We start from the raw sequence: 19,802 nt of genomic DNA, 5'->3' as shown, positions 1-19,802 counted from the left end.
TATCCACAGCCTCCTGAAGCCAACAGGTCTGAATCAGGCACTAAATCTGTATGATGGAGCCTTTTCAGATGTGACTTCAAAAGGGGCTGAAATGTCATGGATTTGCTTCCAAGTTCCCTTTAAAACTGCCCAGTCCCAGCCTACGCCTGGCACTGCCTGATCTCATCAACCTGGATGATGTAGGTTAAGCAGTCACTGGCCTGGCAATAGGACACCACACATGAAATACTATACAATATGGTATAACACAATAAAAAAATCCATGAACAATCCACATTACCAAGTAATCTGCTTCCCTATGGATCTCTGGTGGATTCATTGCTGTGTAGCACGTGGCTCAGTCAAACTGCAGCCACTGTCTTTCACAGGACACTCCTTTGAGTGTCTCTGCTGACTATCGAGGAACATCCTTTGACAGCACTTGCAAAAACAACCAAACAACTTTTAATCCTGAACCTCTGAATTAAATTGTCCAGTGGATTCAAAAGCTACAGAATAGGAGAGATGCATCATGAGAGCAACCAACTGAGAAACAGAGCAACAAAAGATTATTTTCTGTGGTTTGCACAATGAATGACTAAATAGATGGAAAGTTAGAATTTCCTGTGCAACAAAGTAGTTATGCTATTTCCTTCTTATATTTAACCAATCCAAGCGCTAAAAGGATACAAAAGACATGACATTTGCCATAATAGTGAATTAAAAAAACACCTAAAAGACAGCCTTAGAAAATTCCAGGGAGGGAATGATGTTTAAAAGTGTAATGTCAGATCCAATGAAGTCAAAACAAACGTTACCTTTGGCTTCACCAGGCTCTGGATCAGGCCCTTAAAATAGTTTTGGAAATGTTCCAGAAAACTTATTTCAGCTACATTTAAGCTCGGTGCTTTGCAGCTATTCAGTAATTTTCACTGTTAGTGTTAAACTGTCCAGGGGACATTTATGCTCATAAACAAATCCTCCATCTCCCTTATGTTGCTTTTAGGTTGATGCTGCATCACTGACTTCAATAAACAGTCTCTTGATCCACCCTGTTATGAGACAGTGAGCAGAATTAGGCACCAGAGATGTGTCTAAAAGCCTTGGTTTCAGGTTCTGAACATCACTTTAGCTAATTAATAAAAGAAAACCACAGCCCAGAATCTTTCAGTATTTTCAGATCATAAACTCACATTCAGCCACTTGCTCTGCTCCCAGGAGTCTAGAATCAACAGCTTTATTATTATTATTATTATTATTATTATTATTATTATTATTATTATTATTATTATTATTATTATTATTATTATTATTATTTTAGTAGTAGTAGTACTGCTACTACTATTACTACTAGTATTTTGGGGAACTTTTTTGCCATTCCCCATCTTTTTTTTTAAAGAAAAAGGCAATGTGTGTGACCCAGTGCAGTGTTTTTAGGTTTTTTCTGGCTTGCTCTGAGAGGCAGATGAAAAGCAGAGAGCTTTGCTGGGTCCTGTCTATTCAGCTCACAACACAGAAAGCAGGACCTGCCAGCCCAGCACTGCTCAGGTTTCACAAAACCAGGAAAACCTGGGGAAAAGTGGAGGAATCTTTTAACAAAGAGAACAACTTTTCACAAATCAAACAGCACAAGAGGAGCAGTGCTGAATTTCACAGCTACAGGAAAAATCATGTTCTCCAAGCCATCCTCACCAACCAAAAGGACATCTGTCCACCTGACAGATGCTTGTTCAGACACAGTGTGGTCACAACAAAACTTTTGGGGGTGGTCAACTTTAAGTAACCACATAGAAAAGTAAACTCCAGCAAAAGTTCCACTAGAGGCAAAGGGATCCAAGACCTCAGAGACTTTCTGCGTAAAGTTTCTACCTCAATTTCATCATTCTGAGAAGAATTCAGAACTGCCCAAACTCAGTAGAAACAGGAACACAGTGGACCTAGAGGAAATTTGTCCTAAAGTATTTATTTAGCTAAGCACTACTACAGAAATATAAAGAAAGGAGGGGAAAAGCAGAGAGGATTTATGCTGCCTTTTTCTTCCCACATTCATATGATAATTCCAGTTAGGTTTTTTTTTTTTTCCTTTTAGCTATGACGTACAGTTTCATAACCAGTATTTGCTTTTCTCTCTTTATCTAACAGCTGTCTCCTGAGAAAGATGGAAAAACAAACTAAACATGTTAAAAACGAGAGAAACTATTCATATGCAATATGTAATTGCCTGCTATATTTACATCTTCATACATTATCTTTCAAATTATATTTAGTTTCAACAGGAGGGGGGAAGAAAAAAATCTCCCTTACTTTCTAAAATTAGCAACAGAACTTGTATATTGTTTTCAAATACAACTGCTCTTCCTCAGAAACTTTTGCTAGGAGTAATTAATGGTTGGAGACAGGGAATCTGACTACATCAGATGTATTTTGACATCAGCCCACTAGCTGTCACCTACAGCAAAATTAAAAAAAAAAAGAAAGGGGAAGTCCTCAGGGAAAGTGCTGTGTAAATCTGGATTAGCTCCTTCGCCGAAGTACAACAAATCGATCTGGATTTACGCCGGCGGAGGCAAGAGGAGGATTCATCCCTCTGTTTGACGGACACAGGGAAGAAAAGAGCTACGAGGACTTCAGCAAACTAGGGGAACTTTGCCCTGTGCTGCGAGTCCAAAGGGGTTGTTTCCTATGAGACACGGAGCACACGGCCAGCAGCAGCCCCTGCGCTCACATGAATGAGAATTAGACGCACGCATCGAGGGAGATTAGACCTCTCGACGTGAAACGCTGGTGAAAAGAGATAAAGGAGGAGGGGGGGGGAATAAAATAATAACAAATTCTTGAGATACTTGCAGTGCTTTCCAGACCCTCTTGCTGCAGACACCGCTGGCAACACCTCTGGCCCCTCCAGCAGCACGGAAGCTGTGCATAGCTCGCTGGAAATTGGTTTGGGGAGGCAGCGGGGACGATGTGCTCGGCCCCGGGGAGGGAGCAAGGGTGGCTGCGTCACACCGTGGCGCTGGCTGGACTAATATGGGGAGCAGCGGTGGCCAGAAATCCTCATCCGGAAGGAAAGGACCAACCCCTGTAACACGAGAGCCAGGGGAGCAGGCACACAACCGTGGGGGGCTTTGGAGGGTTTAGGACTTCCCTGGGGCCAAGAGGATGGTGCTGTCAGCTGCATCTGACACGGCAAGGAGAGGAGCAGGCTTTTGGTGCAGGGGGGTCCTTTCCCTGCAGCAGCCAGCTCCATTAAAATGTGGCATAATTACCCTGTTATATATAATCAGGTGTCTTAAAGAGGCTTTAGTGTGATTTTATAATTGTGCATTATGTAACAGTTACTAACATGTCAGGCCTCAGACAACACTAAATGTCTGTCTATAGGTCGGGCTCCAATACTTTAATGATGCGTTTCAGAGCTGTTCAGTCTGGGCTTAAACCCCCCATTATTTTGCCCTCCTCTTCCACCCCCATCCCTATCCAGGGGATTTCCCTGCATCTCCAGGGAGGCAAACACTCACAGAGCTTCCTCCCATTGCCGACAACCTCCCTCTAACATTTCTCTCCATAGCTCCATGCCTGCTTTTGGTGGCTATACCATGGGGACAAACAAAAACTTCATCATAGAGTTGCTCGTCTTTACATGACAGTGAGGGGTTTTTGTTTATTTAATAATATCTTTCTTTAAAGTTCATGTTTTTCAGGATTTCCCAGGGGCAGTGTCTGCCCTTGTACAGCCTGGCAGCAGAGATTGTCCTCAGACGACTGAAATGGGCTGGCACTCACCCCTTCCAAGACCCCTCCAAAACCTCAAAAACCTGGTTTATTAGTTAAAAATCAGCCTGCAAATGTCTCAAATATTGAGAGAGACTCCTTGCTTCTAACACAGACACCTTACTCACGCCCACAAGCTGGGTTCAGTTTGCTGACTTTTACATGCTTGAACATGAACCTGACACCAGCAAGACCATTTAAATATCCCATACTAATACTGGCACTGGATTAAAATTAATAAAGCACAGTTTTCAGATACCTTTCAAACAATAACCTGGATGGAGAGGTCTTTAAGTACCTTAGGAATCCAGCAAGCTTTAAAAAGAATCTACAACCTGTTGGTAGGGCTCTCAGCATTGCAGTTGAAAGCCTCTTGGACAGAAGTTTAGTGAACCAGGAAAGTTCAAGCTGAAAGATGAAATAAATAATCTGGTAAACAATAGACTAATTTTTTTTCCAAGATAGAACAGAAAATCTCATCATTTTAAAATTAAATTTAAAAAAGGCAAAGGGAAAACTCAAGGCTTAACAGAACTTTTACTTTTTCTGATGTTTTTGTACAACGTTATTATTTGATGTGCAATATCTCTAAGTTTAAAAAGCTCTTGCAATATTATGATAAAAATTAAGACTGGGCCATTCTTGTTATGCAGAATTGTGATTAAAAAAAGGCTTTGTTCATGACAAAAACCAGGGAGGCATGTTTTTGCCATGAAAGATAAGGAATCTTTTGACATCAATGAAAACTGTGCACACAAAAGATTCACAAGGTGACCTCCTCACAGGAGGCCAAGCTGCACCTCCTCCAATGTGGGTGTATTAGAAGAATTTTTTAGGAATTTTTATGGCTCGTTGGGTGTCTTTCCTGGGAATATACCTCTGTGAACAGGGACTGAAAATAAGCCTAAAAAGGAGGGGTACAAAGGGCGATCATGACAGCTGATACCACAGGCAGTTAACAAAACCAGTGTGTCCACACTGCCTCCAGCCTGCTTAGGGACTGGGACAGGGGACAATTTTGGAAAATGTTTCCTCATTCTTCTCCTAGTCTGAAATCTGGGATCTCACTGGCTGCAACTGGGCAGCCCAGAGCTGGTCCAGTAACACCACCCCGGAATGAGTGGAAAATAAATAAGGGAAAGTTATTAATCTAAGGAAAAAGAGGAACATCTGTAAGGGTGACCATGTCACCTGCAGCTAAACTTAAAGGAAGTCAGTGTCTGTATAATGAAGCAAGAAGATCCTTCACAACAAACTTTCTGAACTACCTGGATCTCTTCAGTGACACAAAAACCGCAAGAAGGAGAGAGGGTTAGGGACAATCCAGTTCTGGAAAAGTTTTCTTTTCCTCATTATTAGTAACTCTAATTACTTTGAAAGAAGAGCAATGAGATAAATCCTGCAGAGCCAGAAATGTGACCTGATTTCCTTCCTGATTTAGAAACTGTCACTTTGCAAGTTAAACCCAAAGAGACAGAGCCAGGTCAAAGTGGGCCCATGAGTTTCATTGGCGGAGTAAATAATAAACCAAGATCAATAGAACTACAACTAAGGTTCTCTTTTGGTAGATGCTAATTTAAAATATAAATAAACACATGTTAATCTGAACTTTTTGCAGTCATATGTGACACTATGGAAGAGATATTCACCTTAAGCAAACAGGAATATACCAAACTGACTTTATGTATTTTCCACCAGGTAAGATGGTAAAAGTGAGAAGGAATGACAGAATTTCAAATATAAATTGCTTCATACTATGATTAAGGCCCTACCTCAGGACAGCACAGAAATACAAAGCAGAAAAGTCAAGCAGATACTTAAAAGTGATGCTGCTTCTGTGATACCCAAGTTTTATTTAACAGAACTGAGAAATTACTTGTTGTCACCTTTTAACTATCAAAGCTATAATTTTCCAAAGTAATTCTTGAGGATGACTGAAGACAACTTATAAGGCAGTAATTTTCAGGAAGAAATGACCACCCACCCTCTGAAAACAACAAGTCTCTTCAATGTTTTTTCTAGTAGAGAAGAGACCAATACCTGTCTAACATCACAAACAGGATCTTTTAAAGAAACTAAAACTAGCTGTATTTCATAAATCTCCCATGCCCATGAGGATGCCATTTCCTACCAGTACATTTTAAAATAAAATTTTGACAACATATTTAAATCAAGAACATAGCAACTACTCAACGTTTTTCTGTACCCTGTGAAAGTCCTGGGAGGTGTTAGCTGGTGCCACAGATATTAGTCCATCGGAACGAAAACCGAGGCCAGTTTCTGATTCAAGCCAGGAATATAATGCTGTCAACTCTGTTGCAGTTTTAAAGTCTCTACCCAGAAGCTGTCATTCAGAGTCAGGAAGCCTCACAGTTCACATACACCCTTCATGGTCAAGGTATTTAGGCTACATACCCAGTGATGCAACTGAATACCTTTCTGAGTTCTGACGAATGACTGAGGGCATGAAACCGTATCAGTTCTCTACCATACTGTACTGAGGTTTTGCATGCCTTAAGTCTGCAGGACTTCTCGCAGCACAAACTATTTTTCCCGTGCAAACACGGGTATCAGAACCTGACCCTTTGTGTTTGTAAAACCCTCTGACAGTCTCAGACAGAAGTACAAAGCTGTATTATGAATGGATTTGGAATGAGCATCAAGGACTGAGAAAACCACTTTACAACATCAAACTCCAATCACGTAGAAGTTAAGCAACATATTCATCTCTGGTTATTTCTAGCAATACTGTGATCTGCCTCATACCAAAGGTTACATAAACTCCACTACTTAAAGCTGAGACCTTTTGGCACATTAATCTAAAAATACCACAACTTGCAGGACAGGCTTCCATTGCTTAAATGTTGAGACCCCCAAAAGACATGCTTTTTTCTTAAGGATCCTCTACTTCTGAAGCTCTCTGTCAACTGCACCTGCCATTTGAAAAGGCCCAGAACAACAACAACAATATATATATATATATATTTACCAAAATCTGTGGACATCACTCCGATCCCATTTGCTTGATTCCCATCCCATCCTGACACTGGGCTCCCCTCAACTTTTTTGGAACCAGATGTCTCATCAGAGGCAATGCACTCAAACCAACAGCAATGACACCCTCAGAAATACCACTTTCTTGGTCCTTTAGAATAAGGGAGTTTCAATCCTCACTGCCTCACAGCTCTGACCTTTCCAATGCTCTGCCACCAAAAGCTTATAGGATCTGCCGGATCCATCTGCGGCTCCACCTGGCCTGCTTTCCCACGCCAAAAGGACGGATCAAATATACGTGTCTGAAAACACATCCCTGCTTTCTCTTTGTACCACTCAGGGGAACCCCCTCCACCAGTTTCGAATGCGAGGAAGCCTCCAATACCACCTCTGCAAAGCCCCGAAATCGTGGGAATTTGCAGCAAAACGAACTTCAGCACCTTGGACAGGACACAGGGATGGAAAAGTGGCCGAAATCAGCTCATCGGCCCTGAAATCACTGCGCCTGGACACGACCCTCCAGGACACATCTGCGGGCCTGTTTATTTTTAGTATTGACAAATCCTCTTTGAAACGCCGCCTTTATTCCACCATCCTCCCTGTACTTCGGGGAGAGCTGCTCACCAACCCAGCAGTGGGAGACATCAGGGCCACCAGCTCTGGATCCAGCTCCTGTCTGCGGGATCAGCAGTTGCCCCAGTTGCAACTGGAAAGGCTGAGCTCAAGCACTCACAAAGCTCAGCTTATCCTTCCCAGGCAAAACAAGACCTGTTGCCAGAGGTGTGCGTGGCTCCTGTTTCTCCGCTCTCTAGAAGCTCATCTCCACCTCCTCACCCAAATCTCCAGGAAAAATAAAATAAAAAGGTCTGGTTTATTCCCATTGCAGCCGCACTCCGATTGCATAAGTTTTGCTTTAATTTAGCTTTACCTTCCCTCTCACAGCGCTCCCAGTATCTCCCTGTTTCCCTCGGGATAAAACCACAATCACCTTGCTGGCGAGCAGAACAGCTCTCCCTGTTTTTCTACTCTTTGCATAAGCCAAGTTTTAAATTCCTGCTGGTAAAAACTCCAGATGTTTTAAGTAGATGTATTCTACAAGCAGCTGTGAGGTGAGTGGTGCCATTAAGATATACACTTAAAAATAAATCAGTTCTTACAACAAGTAATAGCAGTAATATTCTCCTGACACAGGAGGATACATTTTCCCTGCCGCAACAGAAATGTTTTCCCTTCATTTTTTTCCCTTCAAAACGTGCCACTAAATTTCCACTCCAGCACATCCGACGCCACATGACACTAACTGAACAATTGGCAGAGTATTTTCTGTGTTGCTGTTTCTTTCCAGCACTTGTGGGTGCAGAAACGAGACGGAAACTAGACCGATTCCCCTCCGGAGTTACCCTTCAACAGCAAAATCAATCTCTCCATCCACATCCTCTGCTTTTAAACCCTGCCGCAAGCTTTGCTGAGCCAACTTCTCTCTCCTCCAGCCCCTTCTGGTCTCTGCCACCCTGCCCGGACGGGACGGACACGGTGCCGGAGCCTCCGCTCTTCCCGCCTGGAAGGGAAACTTTAGGGAAGGGAAAATCCCGGCGCTACCGATTCCTCCTCCACCACACGCTCAGATCAGGAGGTGGGTTTGGTTTTGGTTTTTTTTTCTTTTTTTTTAATTATTATTTTTTCTTCTTCTTCCTTTTATTATTCGATTAACAAGCAAATAAAATTAAAAAAAAAAAAAAAAAGAGAAACTTACATGGGTTTATTTAATTTTTCCTGCTAAACCAAGAGTCCCAGAGCCACTTCATTGTATCCACAGAGTTTTAGTCCCCGAGCGGTTGGGTCCCGCGGGAAGGGCCCGGCTGCCGGGCGCCGAGGGCTCATGGCTCGGAGCCGCCGCCCCGCTCTGCCGCTGCCGCGGGAGCGAAGCCCCGCACGGGCACGGGGGGGGGAACGGGGAAGGGGCGGGAGGGAGGGATGGATGGATGGAGGGAGGGAGGGAGGGAGGGATGGGGGAGGCACCGCCCGCCCCGCCGGACCCGCAGTGCCCTCTGCTGGTGTGCGGGGAGAGGGGGGGGTCGTGGGGGTGGGATGGAGGGGAGGGGAAGGGGGATGGGGGAGGGAGGATGGGGGGGGAAGGAGGAACGGGGGGGAGGAAGGAGGGGTGGGGAAGAAGGATGGGGGGTGGGAGGGGAAGAGGATGGGGGGGAAGGAGGGGTGGGGGGGAGAAAGGAAGGAGGGGTGGGGGGGAGTGAGGAGGGATGGGGGGGAGAGAGGAGGGATGGATGGGGGAAGGAAGGAGGGATGGGGGGGAGGAAGGAGGGATGGGGGGGAGGAAGGAGGAATGGGGGGGAGGAAGGAAGGAGGGAAGGAAGGATGGGGGAGGAAGGAAGGAGGGAAGGAAGGATGGGGGAGGAAGGAAGGAGGGAAGGAGGGATGGGGGGAGGAAAGAGGTAGGAAGATGGAGAGGGGGAGGAAGGAGGATGGGGAGAAAGGGAAAGAGGAATGGGGGAAGGAGGGAGAGGGGGAAGAGAAAAGGCTGCAGAGGGGTAGAGAAAGGGATGGAGAGAGGGATGGGGGAAGAGGGAGGGATAGAGTATAGAGAGGAAAGGAGGGGGGAATAAGGAGGGGTCTGGAAAGGTAGAGAAGAGAGAGGGAGAGAGGGATGTGGGTTAAGAAAGAGAAAAGGGAGAGAGGGAAGATAGAGAGACCTCGAGAACAGAGAGGCAGAAAGGGTGGGGATGGGCAGAAAGGCAGGATGAGGAAAGGATAGGGAAGAAGGAGATGCAGAGGTGGGGAAGGAGAAATGTTGGGGAAAGAAGGTTGGGGAGGTTGGGGAGGAAGGAGCAGTGAGGAGGGCTGAGAATTAGGGAGGGATGTGGAAAGGAAGGATGGAAAGTAAGGCAGGAGAGGAGATGAAGGAGAGCTAGTTAAGGAGCCTGTGAGATAAAGAAGACTGGGGAGAAAGGTGGGAGAGGGAAGAAGTGAGGATGGAGCCGCAGTGGAATTTGAGGGTGGCCAGGAGATTGGATAGAACCTTTGACCTGGATGAGGAGAAGTGCTGGGGAGTGGGACAGGGCAGGATGTCCCCAGGACACAGGAGAAGGGTGCAGGTGTGAACACTGCCAGAGCTGGACCACCTGTTCACCCCATGGACAACCAAACCCAAAAGCTCCCACAGCCACCTGCCCCAAGTGAGGACTATAAGGAACAGATACCTGGGTCATGCTCACAGGCAGCAGCCCCAGTGAGCAGGAGCAGTGACTTTTACTGGAAATAAGCTGTCCAACAAAACTCAGAAGTTCATAGATGGATGCTGGCAGTATTTAAGTATTCTGGGTGGTGAAACTAGAAGAAACTTCTGAAGAACAGCAAAAAGACCTCACAGTACTGAGCAACATGAAATAGGGCATACAAGGGAGAAGGACATCACTTTACTTGCTGCCCAGTGGGCTCTGAAGTGGCTGTTACCAGTCCAGGAGGAGTGTGGAGCTGTAAAAGCAGCTCAGGGCTTAGTAGTGATGAAAGAAAGCAAATGCTGGAAAAGGAGCTGATAATGTAGAAAAAAACCTGAGTGGGCTACAAAACAGCCCAAAAACCAGCAGCAGTGGACCCAGGAAGGGCAGGAAGGAGAGTGAGTCTGCATTCAAGAATAAATTCATGCTCAAGGAAATTAACAAGTGAGCAGAGAATGTAGAGAAAGATGCAGAACTGGAAAATCAGTGAATGAAGAATGTAACAGGGAAGAGAAAGCTGAGGAAAGAGGGAGCTGAAAAGAGGGGGTAGAGGTCAGATACTGGAAAACAAAGACAACAGATTAGAAGAGATGGAGGAGAATGAAGACTAGGAAAGGCAGAGGAAGAGGGACATGAGCTCCCTGGTGGGAGCCTCTGAAATCCTAGAGCAGCACAGAGCAAAGTACAAGGTAGGAGACAAAGGAATACAAATCCTCAGGGATTGAATCACTCAATGTGAAGATGAATAGTGGCTGTGCAAAGGGAGGGATGTTCTCATGAGGACCCAAAATGGGCAGAGAACAGGCAAGTCTTCAACACCAGAAATGCAAACTGAGTCCTTGGCACTTCAACCCTTGCTGTTGAACCCCTCCTGCCATGCTGGCACATCTTTGTCTTACAAGAGCAACAGCCATGCCCTACCTCACTTCTGAAAATGGTTCTTCAGATCACCCGAACAGCTGAAAAATATTATCATGGTGGAGCTGAGCTTGTGGAGAGAGGATAGGTGAACCTCTTGCTTCTTTCTGAAAAGGAGTTAGGCTATGGCATCATGCTCTCTGTGCTGATGACAGGAGAAGATGTACATTTTGGGGCTGATGTACACGTGTATACATTTGAGGGAATTTTTGGGTCAGTATATCCTCCTCACCTGTGCTTTCACAGATCAATGTTTGACTCTGTATGTTGTTGTTACACAGACATTGCTGGAGGTTTAACTTCATTTCATGAGTTTCATGTGGAAGGAGCACTGGCAGCTAGAAGTAAATATTCTCTTCCAACCAGTTTTTCTTCCACTCACAGTCCATGGATGAAGATCCTCATTTGTCCTCCCTCCTTCCTTAGCAATCTGAGCAATGACAGTCTCAGGGTTGATAACAGAAATGAAATGGAAGTGGACAGGGGAGTAAGCAGGTCCCATTTTCACACATTGAGTGTCACAACCAGGGTGAAAAGGGGAAAACCACAAGCTTTCACCTAATGTTCCATCCACTGTCCCACCTCTGGTCTCTCTTTTGCAGCCTGTAACACATAAGGCTACTCTAAATTTTCACCTCTATCATTTGCTTGTGGAGGGAGGAAATACTGTCTAGAACTTGGGAAATTTTAGCTAATAGCAGCAAATCCTCATTAAATCAGCTCAATCTGAACCCAGCTTATAGAAAACAGAGCAATATTTGCAAAGGAATAAGATGTATAAAAGGTAGGAAGTCATGGAGGGAAATCTACCTATCAAATTTATTTCATGCCAGGAGCAGGAATAAGAGAATTCACCCATTTCCTACCCCTGAGTTCAACTCACAGCCCAGAAAACTGTCCCTTCTCCCAGTTTTCAGGTGAAATCAGGATGTGTTATTTGGGTACATGTTGCAAAATTCCCTCCCTTTGAGCATCACTTCAGAAAATTCAAAAACGTGACCCAGGAGCATAAGCTGAGGGCAACACTTCAGGGGTGGGTTTGGGGTCTGTGCAGCACCAAACTCACACAGCAAGTGGGGAGCATCCTTGGCAGAGGAGCAGCTCGTGCAGGCATTAATCAGAAAGCAACCACCTTATGTGGAACCTTATAGACAGGCTGATCAGAGAGAGGAAAATAGATTAAACCTGTGCTGTCTTGCAAAAAAAATCTTCATTTCTGTGAGAGATACTCAGGTAATACTGGTTTACAAATGTCTGAAAAAGTTCAGTTGCATCAGCTGGAACCCAATAGAAGTGCATGTCAGATGGAATTAAGTACCAGAAGCAAAATAACCCCTACATGAGAGATCCATGGATGTCATCTTCCTATTCACTTCTATATAAAAAAAATGAGGATAGCTTTTCCCCACAAACCAATCATTGCTTTCTTAAAGGGATTACAGAGAGCAGTGCTGGTTGCAAAGAGCCAGTCATTCTTCTGAGATGTTTATAAAGCCTTTCTTTCAGTCCATAGCCCTACACATTTCTTGCCACCATTTTTTTTAATGAAACAAAGGTATTGAAGAGTGTAAAGCTTTTGAAATTGTGAGAGCTTGGAGAAGTTTTAAACTAAAACACGTTCTTTGGTTATTTTGGTTTAGGGTTTTTTTGTGTGGTTGTTTTCTTGTTTGTTTTTTGGGGTTTTTTCTTGAGAAATCGTGCTGCTTTAGAAATACTTCTCTTGTAAAACTTCATTTGGCAAAGAAGAAATAATTATTTTTTTTTTTCTTCAATATTTGAAGATTTTCCTGGCTTGCCCACCCTGCTGGTGCTCGGTGGAGTGCTTTTGATTTCCAGAGACTCCAGCTTTCCATAAAGCCTTTTACTCACTGGGATAAGTGTTGTGAGAAGATCCTTTAGCACGAGATGCCATGAGGCTGTGGCATGGAAAACTCGGTTTAGCCAATACTTCCCTCTACTGGAAAAGAAAAATACTACGATATTATAATTGCCTTTGAAATAAAGGGAGATAGCAGGACAAGAAGGGTTTTCTTATCTAAAGATGACAGGTGATTCAAGGTGCATGGGATGAAGAAAGGGCATCACATTCAGCATATCCAACACTTTGCTCATTTATTAACTGGCCAAAAGAGTTTTGGCCATCCCATATTGACACTTCATCCCCCCCCTTGAATATAGATCCCTCAGAAGTTCCCTTCCCTGCTGCCTTCCCAGCCCCACTGTAAGCAAATGGAACATCCCCATCCCTGTGCTATGGAAAGCATAAGGGTCAGGCCAGTATCTGCACCAGGACTGAATCCACTGCTGGGTTGCACCAAGAAGGGGGACAAACTTTTTTAGCATGGCCTGCAGTGATAGGAGAAGGGGTAAAAGCTTTGAACTAAAAGAGAGGAGATTCAGACTAGATACAGTAAAGAAATTGCTTACAATGAGGGTGGTGAAACACTTGTACAGGTTGCCCAGAGAGGTGGTAGAAGCCCTATCCTTGGAAATGTTCAAGGTCAGGTTGGACTAGATGACCTTTAAAGGTTCCTTCCAACCCTTCTATGATTCTATGGTGCTAAAGCTTCATTTTATGTCATTGTCTGGGATCTGGGCTTGTTCCTCCCTCTGCAATAAGAGCTCCATTCTTCTCAATCTCCACTTCAGCTTTGATAAGCAGACAGACCCTGACATAAACCCAGCTGCTGTGCCAGGATACATCTGTATCAGTCCTCAGCTTTTTTCTTTTAATTAAGTGTATGATCCTCATGGAGCATCTCTCATCAAGCATCCATGGGGAAATTCTGTAATGCCTGGTTAAATTGCTACATTTGTTCAATCAGACTCACAGATATAATCCTGAAGTGAACTAATCTAATTTAATGGGGGAAAGAAAAAAATTTCCAGGCAGGCAGTGCCTCTGTCAATGAACACGTTCAAGTGTGAAGAAAGCATTTGGTGCTCTTATAGACACATAACAGCTCACATCATTAAAGTAAAATTTATTTCACCTCCCTGAAACGGCTCCCCCCTCCCCTCTCCCCCCCCATATTAGTCCACTTATGTCACACCAGAATGTAGCTGCATTTTAATTTAGAAAGGGGATGAAGGTTATGCTGTGCTGGGCTGAATTATGTCCCATTACTGTGGTCTTGCTGTCTGTGGACAGCACAAATATTTGGTGATTAGAGGGCAAAGAAACACAGCTTTGCTAAGTGGGGAGAGCCTTTACATGGGGTTTAGTGATTAGCAGTGCCAGAACGGCAGAGACTGGTTTTTCAGCAAAGCTTTTTGTTCCTCCCATGTTCTCTGAATCATAATAAACCACAGGATGGATGACCTTCTGACACCCAGAAGATTTATCTCACCAGAACTTTCTTTTGTGAACTGCCTCCGAAAAGTTACCTGAACTCCCCCATGCCCAGGTAAACCCTCCTTCAAGGGAGCAGTCACACACTGAGTCCCTGCCAAGATGGAGAAATATTGATATTTTTGCTCCTTTTTAGGTCAGAAGCACCAACTCATGAGAGCAAAGTGGCTTTACCCCTGCAGTCTCTCTAGCAGAGGACATTGCCATCTCCAGTGGCTTTGAGAAACAGCAAGGCTTAGTCCACGGAGAAAATCAAGAGAGCTCCTAGGCACAACTGGACTTTGGATGCCCTGGGGAGATGTTTTGAAGCCTGAAATCTAAACTTTGCCAAACTGCATGGGAGTTTTGGCTATGATCTCTTTAGGGAAAGGGCTTCAAAGCAGACCAAAGAAAAGTTCTATAAATATTTCTACATAGATTCTAAAGCATCTAGAAATACTGCTGCCTTATATATGTTGCAAGATCAACCATACATGGTATAAAAATGACATTTCCTGTGTCCTTTCCTTGCACAGGCACTTTGAGCAAATCCTTGCCTTACTTCTGCCTCCCGAGCCACTATTGTGCATTGTACAGAGGTTCTTCAAGGTGAGATCATTGCTGCTTCCAGCCTGAAATTGATTCTGGCTTGTCCTTTGCATTTCACTCTGTTAAAGACAATTTTAAAACCCAAAAAAAACTCTTATAGAGTCAGAGAAATTGGTTGGTTGCTCTTGGTCAAACACTACCTGTAAGCCTGCAGTTAGAAACATGCCTTTGGTTGCACTGTGGAGACACAGCTAATGAGAAGACCCCCACCAGGACTGTAGGGAAACTCAAAGTGATAAAGTCATTTTTTGCATTTAGTATCCCAATCTTTCTTCGTTCTTTCATTGCAGTCCACCATGCCCTGTCTCCCCTCATTTTAACACTAATTAAAATCAAGCTTCCTTCCAGTACATTTACTTAATCTTTTTACATGAATCATGAGCTATTTCCTTTTTTTTCTTCTAATTGGGTCTTCTAATTAATTGTAATGTCTATTGGTGCTTGGAGTAGAAAGACCCAGCATAGTTAAGCAATCAAGACCACAATGTCTTTCAGCACAGAAATAATATTGTGGGCTTCCTCATGACTGCTCTAGGCCTACTGATGCTCACATAAGCCAGATCTTGGGCAAACTGTTGTCACACGTGGTTGAGTGACTCAGAATTTCTGATAAAAGCTTGACAAATTTGAGGAAAATTAAACTGTTACCCCCCTATTCCTTTTCTTGTGGGGTTTCCTGAGAGGTTGTTACATCATCTGCACCCTTCAGTGCCCTTTCCCTAGTGCTCCTCACTGATGTTTTCATCCTCATACGTACCAAGTTGCAAACTCAGGGGTTGTAAGGCTGCAGGGCTTGACAGCCCGTGTTAGTTTGCTGGTGAAGTTCTCCAGTCCCCCAGATGACTTCTAGCTGGTCCTGTTTTCCTAGCATACCTGCTTCTCCATCCATTTCCAATCCAAGTCTACTGCATCACCAGAGATGTGACAAGAGTCTTTCTCTCAGAAAAGAGGAAGGCATGACTGAATTCAGTAACTGTCATTAGAACTGGTCAGCATCTTCAAGCTGAGCAGCTTAAGGAGCTCCAGGTGGGTATGTGTCCTACCCTCTAGCTCTTTCAGCTTAAAATTCTCACTCTGATACCACATGTACGTGGGCAACTTGTCCAAGATCTGTTGCCTTCAGGAATTGCTCATGTGAATCCCTGGTGGGATGAAGGCATAAGGAGGACGGATGATCAGCAAAACCCTGGGTGGAAGGTTATAAATAGAAAAGCATTCGATAACAAAAATGTACTCACAGACTGGTGGTTGTGTTGGGCTGACCAGTTCCCTACTTGGGGAATACAAAAGGTACCAACAAGACCAGATATCAGGAGACACTTTTCACGTGCAAATCCCCACCCTTCACCTTTGAGTCAACATCACACAAAACAAGAAATAATTACCAGATGTATGCACGGGCTGTCTCTTGGCTGAGTGAACAGTCAAGCACCAGCCCTCACACATCTCTTTGGACTTTCTCCTCTCCCTTGTCTGCCTGGTTGCAAGTACAGTCTGCAAACACTTCACCCCTCACCTCCTTACTGTCACTTCCAACTTGAAACTTCCACCAGGTTCCACCACAGATTTCCCCTTCCTCTTCCTTTCCCCAACAAGCCATTTCTGGTCAAAACTAGATGCGAGATAAAGTTAGAACCTCTACAGGAAGATCCTCCAGAATAAATCACCTGTAACCCTAATGTAATAAACCAGCATGACACTTGCAGCAAGAAAAGGCAGCAGGAGGACAACAGGAACTGGTTGTTAATGCAACAGGCCTGGTGACCTACTGGGATAAGGTACAATAAAGTCATTGGCTCCCTCTGAGCATCTGAAAATTTGTCCTGTTAAAAATCAAGGAATACTTGGATTCCTTTTGGTTTGCCTCTTTGGAGAAGACTTTAACCAAACCTGTAATTGCTCAAGTCTCTCAGCTTTTCAGACTTCACCCTTAATGCACTATCCTACTTCTGACAAATGGAGCCTTTAAGAACCATACTGCTCTTGACTGGAAATCCAGCATTAAAGCACATCAATGCACACACTGAACAACTGCATTTTGCTTTGCAAACTGACCCTCTCTGAGTGCAGGGTCAGGCCCTTGCTGGATATTGAATACTCTCCTCAGCATCAAGCAAAGCCCAATTATTATTTTTTTTTTTTCCTCTTCAGCATTTGAGTGCTCTGTGAGAGAGGATTGGGGGTTTTTTTTATTATTTCATCTACTCTTTCATCCATTTTCAAGCATTGATTTCGGGGTGACTTTAAATGGGACAGGACTGGGGCTTCTGCCAGGTATTTTGAAGGGGATTGCTCTTTTCAATGCACACACCACCCCCCATGGAAAATAACACAAAAACCTAACAATTGCCTTTGATCTCCAGAAGAGTTGGATGGGCTTAGAAGTGGCCTTTTTCTGGGTATCCAACAGAAAGGATGGATGCTGAGAAGCACCTCCCACCACCTGGCTCTTTTCATATTTTCCTTTTCCTAACCAGTTTTCACTTGTTTTTTCTATACTCATGTTCATATCAAAGGAGAAGAAAAAACCAACACAAAATCTGTTTTAAAATGATGGTTTGAAGTAAAGGACAAGTTGAAGTGTAAATATATGTAAAAGGCAGGTACCCACTTCTGATTTGAATGACAGTTTACCCATTTTTTTTTTGCACATGGGGTCACCATTTTACTATTTTTGTACAGCATGTTGACATCTGTAACTCAGTCATGTCAGTCCCTCCTCAAGAACATCCCACCACTCTGCACTCTCACTTCACACCCCAAGTTTAACATCTCACACAAACAGAGCAATGAAACCCAGCCTGGGAAAAAACTATCATTTCAAACAAATGAAAGCACTGACTTCATCCTGCTTGTTTGTTTTTTTGAAGAACTCCCAATTTCCACATGCTTTGAATGCCTGGCTCCACCAAACATACTTGTGCTGTATTTCTCAGAGAAATCCATCTCAGCCCTGTTATCTCATTTACTACAGAACCTGTGACTGCTTTAGGGCTATAATGTAGCACAAGAATCTCTGAGACTGAAGCCAAGGAGGGCACCCCCTAGACTAAGCAAATTTGAGGTCACTGAAGAGCTCAAGACTTTCTCCCAACATTGTGACTTTCCAGTAAAACCATCAGAGCTTGGTCCCTTACAACTACAAGGTTGGTGCATTTTCTGTTTGTTTCATGTCTGCTGGAAAAGCCAAGACAAAAAAACCAAAAGACAACTGAAAAACCCAAAACTCAAGTAACTTTGTTTTAATTCATGATGATTTTAGCAGATGAGGCCTTCAGCTGGTCTGAATGGGCTCAACACCACCAATCAAGTTATACCAGCTGAGGGCCTAACTCAGGAATTGCTTGAGGAAATGAAGAGTGGGTAAAAGCTTCCCAGACAAATTAAAAAAAATAATTAACAGCTGAAGTTCTGGGTGTTGGTGGGTGTCACTACAATTTTTCTTGCTACTGTGCTGCATTCTCAATGCAAGAGGGAACTAATAGCCATATTAACCTGAACATTCACCAGCTGCCTTTTCCCTGAAAAAACTCGCTCGAAAATAAGTCTCAGAGAACTTCGAGGAAGAACAGAGGGCAAAAAATAATTCTGGAAAGAAAGTATTCATTTCAGTAAGATCTTTGTCCATAGATAAATGAGGTGGGATAAATTGAAGTTGTATTTTGCACCTGCTACATGTGATGCAGAGGGGGATGGTGCTGAGCCCCCAGATGGGGCTATTTGCAGTGTCCTTCCCATCCCATCAGCAGATGTGGAGCAACCTACATGTTTAGATTAACATCAGGTGTCCTGCTCCCTGCCTAGAGGATCTGGCAAATACACTTACAGATTTACCTTTTTAGAAACCCAACAGTGGAATACAGTGTTGTTAAAGGTGGTGGGGGAAGCAGTATGAGGAAAGAGGGACATCCTCACCCCCACCAGCTACCTGCTGCTCACCATCAGTGGTGGCAGCAATGCTTGGTGCTGCATTTTACAACAGGGCCTAAAATAGGGTTTTTCTGGTGGCTATTGAAGTCTCAGTTATCTTCCCAATTTGTATCACAGGCACATCCTGTCCTGCACAGGGTTTTTTCATAGGATTTGGTTTTACCTGTGTAGACATCTTTAGCTCAGGAGGGAGCTATGTGGCTTGTTGTGGGGTTTTTTGTTGTTTTGGTTTTTTTAGGAGGGTCATAGCAGTCACTATGTGGCAAACACAGCTGTGTGAAAAGGAGACTTTTGGCATCCTCCACTTGTTATTAAACATTTTGATCCTGCAATCAGTGCCAACAAGCACAGTGTGAAATATAAGATACCTGATCCAGTGAAACATAAAAGCTGTTAATGGCTTACAGCATACACAGGGGTTAGAGCTTCCCCCATCCTGCTGTGCTTTGCTGACCTCACAGTAGGAGCACTGGGGTGAACAAGCTGGTGAGGTTGCCCTACAGTTGAGTATCAATGGAAATGCTCTCATTGCATCACACATTTTAGCATCTTTTCTTGAATCCTTCTCTCTGAGAAGGTCACTTGTCTCCTCTGCCATTTTGAGATACCCATAGTGGCTCCTGTGTTGAACCCCATGATGCAGTGTTCAACCAGTTCTCATTTCAGAAAAAAAGCTGCAATTCACACAGTGAGGAGAAACTTGAAAATATGACTTGAACCTCATTGAGGTAGAAGACCTTGCAAAACCTATGAGCCCAAGATGAGAACTATATCATGCATGTTATTGAGATAGGAACTCTGGGCCTCATTGCCTCAGGGACACCCTCAGCCAACACCAGTTTTAGTCACTGAGAATTGCCAAACCAGAAAAAGAAAACAGATCTATTTGAGATCTTCCCTATATTTGGGTGGGTAGAGTAGAAATCAGGTGAGAATGTTTGAAGATCACCAAGCAGGATGATCTAAAACTTCACTAAACAAGTGCTCCCAATGCCAGGAAAGACATTTCCTTTCAAAATTCCATGTTGCTTTGAAGG

General features: G+C 43.9%; 1 protein-coding gene across 1 annotated transcript in view; it reads right to left on the bottom strand.

Moving 5' to 3' along the window:
• The window catches only part of LOC127380384 (sodium channel protein type 5 subunit alpha-like), a 217,929-nt gene extending 209,397 nt beyond the window's left edge, over positions 1–8,532 (bottom strand). The window contains exon 1 of the mRNA XM_051609169.1: positions 8,498–8,532. The gene's annotated coding sequence lies outside the window, so the exon portion shown is untranslated. The remainder of the gene's footprint in view (positions 1–8,497) is intronic.
• Positions 8,533–19,802: the final 11,270 nt, after the last annotated feature.

This window comes from Apus apus, chromosome 2, assembly GCF_020740795.1.
Source record: "Apus apus isolate bApuApu2 chromosome 2, bApuApu2.pri.cur, whole genome shotgun sequence".
In the NCBI taxonomy this organism is placed as follows: domain Eukaryota; kingdom Metazoa; phylum Chordata; class Aves; order Apodiformes; family Apodidae; genus Apus; species Apus apus.
Note: the sequence above shows the minus strand (reverse complement) of the source record. Positions and strands in the feature narration are given on the sequence as shown.